This window comes from Salvelinus namaycush, chromosome 34 (genome assembly GCF_016432855.1).
Source record: "Salvelinus namaycush isolate Seneca chromosome 34, SaNama_1.0, whole genome shotgun sequence".
NCBI classification, from domain to species: domain Eukaryota; kingdom Metazoa; phylum Chordata; class Actinopteri; order Salmoniformes; family Salmonidae; genus Salvelinus; species Salvelinus namaycush.
This window is the reverse complement of record NC_052340.1, coordinates 40,776,851-40,782,850: the sequence shown is the minus strand read 5'-3', so window position 1 is coordinate 40,782,850 and position 6,000 is coordinate 40,776,851. Positions and strand designations below refer to the sequence as shown.

At 48.4% G+C, this 6,000-nt stretch overlaps 1 pseudogene; it reads left to right on the top strand.

Annotated features, from left to right (window-relative positions):
• LOC120028539 overlaps positions 1-6,000 on the top strand; it is a 39,124-nt pseudogene continuing 33,124 nt past the window's right edge.

The following is a 6,000-nucleotide window of genomic DNA, read 5'->3' as shown; positions in this document are numbered from 1 at the left end:
ATGAATGGTAAGCCCTCCTTGTGCACCTTCTCCAGTGTGAATCAGAACCGCTGGCGGAAATGCGTGAAGGAGAGTTCGAGGCCACTGGTGTGACATAGCGTCCGTTCCCAACAGACCGCACTGGTCCCTCATTGAGAAAAATAGACAACACTGGTCGTTTTCTCGCTATGTGTAAAGATCTCCGTCGTCCCTGTTGAACCTCTTCCATATCTGGGCAACAACAGTACACTGTCAGAAGTTCCAGGTGAGTCTCTTTGAAAAGATGCTAGGTGAGAGGGACACGCCGAACGGGAGTACCAAAAACTCATAAGCTATTGCCTCATAATGGAATCTCAGGAACTTTCTGTGTGACTCGGGTACATGGGCACATGAAAGTACGCATCCTTAAGGTCGATGGTGCTGAGCCAATGGCCGGGGACACACGGACTGTAACAGCCGCTGGTTTGTGAGCATCTTGAATTTGTGAACTCTGCGATGTTTGTTCAGGGCACGCATGTCTAGAATGGGGCGTAAACCCCCGTCCCTTTTTGGAACCAGGAACCAGCCGTCCTGAGCTTTGGACAGAGGAACCACTCGTATTGCCTGTTTCTGGAGCAGGGAGGATATTTCCTCAGTGCACCTCCTTGCACAAAGGCGGAGGTAGCGGTCCTGCTGCTGGGTTGTTGCCCTCCTACGGCCTCTTCCACGTCTCCTGATGTACTGGCCTGTCTCCTGGTAGCGCCTCCATGCTCTGGACACTACGCTGACAGACACAGCAAACCTTTTTGCCACAGCTCGCATTGATGTGCCATCCTGGATGAACTGCACTACCTGAGCCACTTGTGTGGGCTGTAGACTCCGTCTCATGCTACCACTAGAGTGAGAGCACCGCCAGCATTCAAAAGTGACCAAAACATCAGCCAGGAAGCATAGGAACTGAGAAGTGGTCTGTGGTCACCACCTGCAGAATCACTCCTTTTTGGGGGGTGTCTTACTAATTGCCTATAATTTCCACCTTTTGTCTATTCCATTTGCACAACAGCATGTGAAATTTATTGTCAATCAGTGTTGCTTCCTAAGTGGACAGTTTGATTTCACAGAAGTGTGATTGACTTGGAGTTACATTGTGTTGTTTAAGTGTTCCCTTTATTTTTTTGAGCAGTGTACAACACTCTTGAAACACAATACGATGTGTTTATGTGCAAACGTTTGCCTGAAGCACGGTCCACTCTGGGTACGGGGTGCTTCGGCCATCTGTGACGCTCCCCGATTGGCCGTGTCACCGCGGGTGTTTGGGGGGCGGCTGGCAAGGTAGGACCCGATCCCACGCCACCACCTATCCCCGAACTCGGTGCGCGGGGGCTGTCTCCTTCCCTGCGAGGTGGCAGGACCATCCATCACTTCGCCCCTGGAAGCGAAGTGATGGCGACTGTGCCAGGCAGACAGGCATTGCGGTTAAAGCCGTGCCTAGCTCGGTCTGGTAGACCTGCAGCATAGTGACAGATGACAGGGATCAGCCACCCCCACTGCACTGTACACCTTCTCCAGCTGAGAAGCCCAAAAGTGACAGTATTTGTTTGTCATGCCCTTGTTTGTCAATGGGTCTAGGTAGCCAGCTTCCTAGCCAATCCACCAGAGGCGTGTGTACCAGCCCCACCCCCTTTATCCCATCCAAATCCATGAAGGGGCCACACCCATCCAGATCGTTGAAAGGGGGCCACACCCATCCAGATTGTTGAAAAGGGGCCACACCCATCCAGATCGTTGAAAGGGGGCCACACCCATCCAGATCGTTGAAAGGGGGCCACGCCCATCCAGATCGTTGAAAGGGGGCCCACCCATCCAGATCGTTGAAAGGGGGCCAAACCCATCCAGATCGTTGAAAGGGGGCCAAACCCATCCAGATCGTTGAAAGGGGGCCACACCCATCCAGGTCGTTGAAAGGGGGCCACACCCATCCAGATCGTTGAAAGGGGGCCACACCCATCCAGATCATTGACAGGGGGCCACACCCATCCAGATCGTTGAAAGGGGGACCACCCATGCAGATCGTTGAAAGGGGGCCAAACCCATCCAGATCGTTGAAAGGGGGCCAAACCCATCCAGATCGTTGAAAGGGGGCCCACCCATCCAGATCGTTGAAAGGGGGCCAAACCCATCCAGATCGTTGAAAGGGGGCCAAACCCATCCAGATCGTTGAAAGGGGGCCAAACCCATCCAGATCGTTGAAAGGGGGCCCACCCATCCAGATCGTTGAAAGGGGGCCCACCCATCCAGATCGTTGAAAGGGGGCCAAACCCATCCAGATCATTGAAAGGGGGCCCCACCCATCCAGATCGTTGAAAGGGGGCCCCACCCATCCAGATCGTTGAAAGGGGGCCACACCCATCCAGATCGTTGAAAGGGGGCCAAACCCATCCAGATCGTTGAAAGGGGGCCCACCCATCCAGATCGTTGAAAGGGGGCCAAACCCATCCAGATCGTTGAAAGGGGGCCAAACCCATCCAGATCGTTGAAAGGGGGCCAAACCCATCCAGATCGTTGAAAGGGGGCCCACCCATCCAGATCGTTGAAAGGGGGCCAAACCCATCCAGATCGTTGAAAGGGGGCCAAACCCATCCAGATCGTTGAAAGGGGGCCAAACCCATCCAGATCGTTGAAAGGGGGCCAAACCCATCCAGGTCGTTGAAAGGGGGCCAAACCCATCCAGATCGTTGAAAGGGGGCCAAACCCATCCAGATCGTTGAAAGGGGGCCAAACCCATCCAGATCGTTGAAAGGGGGCCAAACCCATCCAGATCGTTGAAAGGGGGCCAAACCCATCCAGATCGTTGAAAGGGGGCCAAACCCATCCAGATCGTTGAAAGGGGGCCAAACCCATCCAGATCGTTGAAAGGGGGCCCCACCCATCCAGATCGTTGAAAGGGGGCCCCACCCATCCAGATCGTTGAAAGGGGGCCAAACCCATCCAGATCGTTGAAAGGGGGCCCCACCCATCCAGATTGTTGAAAGGGGGTCCACTCATCCAGATCATTGAAAGGGGGCCCACCCATCCAGATCGTTGAAAGGGGGCCCCACCCATCCAGATCGTTGAAAGGGGGCCCACCCATCCAGATCGTTGAAAGGGGGCCCACCCATCCAGATCGTTGAAAGGGGGCCCACCCATGCAGCATCTTTTTTTTATTCAACCCTTATTTTACCAGGTCAGTTGACTGAGAACACATTCTCATTTACAGCAATGACCTGGGAAATAGTTACAGGGGAGAGGAGGGGGGATGAATGAGCCAATTGGAAGCTGGGGATGATTAGGTGGCCATGATGGTATAAAGGGCAGATTGGGAATATAGTCAGGACACTGGTTTCACTGATTACGGGTTGGACGTGGTTGTTGTCAGTTCTTCTATGAAATCTGGAAACGGGTAGGTGGCACTTGACTGTGGGGCCAGGTACTTCCCACCGAACATCCCACCGAACCTCCCACCGAACCTCTCACCGAACTTCCCACCGAACCTCTCACCAAACTTCCCACCGAACCTTGATGACTTCTGCCGTGGGGGTTGAACACGGGGCCACTTCACCTCCAAAATGCATAGCCGCCCTGCGGCATAGTTCTGTTACCTCTATTCCCGTAGCGTGAGGAGGTTGCGGTCCCGGAACTAAGTCTAAGTCCTCTTCTTCATCCGAGAGACTCCCGAAGCAGTCAAGAGACACCAAGTGGTCATCCGAACCTGGGCCCTGTATGTATAACCAGCCGCCTCACTTATCCCCCTGTATTAAAGCTAGTTCCACCTGTTCCGACCATAGCCCCAAGTCTCTCTCCGCTTCCTGCACCTCAGTCCCAGCCGATGTGTCGGCATCCGGGAAGGGAAAGTTGCCATCGGTAACACTACGCTTCCCTCAAGAATGCTACATGTATTTCCAGGGAGTTCGCCCGCAGTATGTGGCGATGGGCACACTGACTGGTTGGAGGGAGGGCCACCCGAGCTCCAAGCCGAGACAAACTACTCAGAAATGATCTTTCAGAGAAATACTATAACCGTTTGACTGGGGGACAATTTAGTTGGCGCAACGTAACGTCTCGCTTTCCAACTGTTTGTTTTAGTAGCCTGAATCGGTCCTGTTCACATCGAGGTGAAGAGCGGAATAACTGAAGGAATGAATCCGAGCTTCGTGCTTATCACCTGTGGAAGGTCGGAGCTTCCAGGGAAGCGCGGATTTCGTTGGCCCTGTCAGGCGTAATTGTAGATCCTTCAACCGAAGTCGCGAGTAGTGTAACGACCCTGGGTTTATAAGCACGGAAATGGATTCTGCCTCACGAGCACGGACCTCGGGCTCGAGACCTGCTCCCTGCCTGTTTCATTACAGTATGTTGAACCGAAGTTGACTGACTGAAAGGGAACCTTGTCTGAGAGACGGCTTTTGTACCATAGTATATTATCTGAATCCTTCCAGAGATTAAGGTTTGAGGACAGCCTCGTCAAGTCTTGCAGCGTTTACTATAGGTGTGTGTTTTCATTTTTATTCTAGCAACACAGATGCGTTTTTTGGAGCAATTTACTTTCTTGGTTTTGTATATAATTTTGACTTCCTGTTTTGAAAAACCGAAACCAGGCTAGCTTTTTAGTCTTACAACTATTTGGTTTGTCTTCTCTGATGACATAGAAGAGAATAATGATATTTTATTAACCCTGTCTTCACTGAGGCTAAGGGAATTGTGTTTTAAGTTAACAAAATCCTGTTTTACTTGAATTGTCATATTATTAATTTGTAATCTTTTTTCGTCTTTTTTTTTTGGGGGGGGCCAACCATGTTCCTTTACTGCTCTTCATCCCCCCAGTTCTGATTACTACATTATCTTTGTGATTACTCTTCATTCCCCCAGTTCTATAATTACTACATTATCTTTGTGATTACTCTTCATTCCCCCCAGTTCTGATTACTACATTATCTTTATGATTACTCTTCATTCCCCCAGTTCTGATTACTACATTATCTTTATGATTACTCTTCATTCCCCCCAGTTCTGATTACTACATTATCTTTGTGATTACTCTTCTTTCCCCCCAGTTCTGATTACTACATTATCTTTATGATTGCTCTTCATTCCCCCAGTTCTATAATTACTACATTATCTTTGTGATTACTCTTCATTCCCCCAGTTCTGATTACTACATTATCTTTATGATTACTCTTCATTCCCCCAGTTATAATTACTACATTATCTTTGTGATTACTCTTCATTCCCCAGTTCTGATTACTACATTATCTTTATGATTACTCTTCATTCTCCCAGTTCTATAATTACTACATTATCTTTATAATTACGCTTCGTTCTGATTACTACATTATCTTTGTGATTACTCTTCATTCCCCCAGTTCTATAATTACTACATTATCTTTGTGATTACTCTTCATTCCCCCAGTTCTGATTACTACATTATCTTTATGATTACTCTTCATTCCCCCAGTTCTATAATTACTACATTATCTTTGTGATTACTCTTCATTCCCCCAGTTCTGATTACTACATTATCTTTATGATTACTCTTCATTCCCCCAGTTCTATAATTACTACATTATCTTTATAATTACGCTTCGTTCTGATTACTACATTATCTTTGTGATTACTCTTCATTCCCCCCAGTTCTATAATTACTACATTATCTTTGTGATTACTCTTCATTCCCCCAGTTCTGATTACTACATTATCTTTATGATTACTCTTCATTCCCCCAGTTCTATAATTACTACATTATCTTTGTGATTACTCTTCATTCCCCCAGTTCTGATTACTACATTATCTTTATGATTACTCTTCATTCCCCCCAGTTCTGATTACTACATTATCTTTGTGATTACTCTTCATTCCCCCCCAGTTCTGATTACTACATTATCTTTATGATTACTCTTCATTCCCCCCAGTTCTGATTACTACATTATCTTTGTAATTACTCTTCATTCCCCCAGTTCTATAATTACTAATTATCTTTGTGATTACTCTTCATTCCCCCCAGTTCTGATT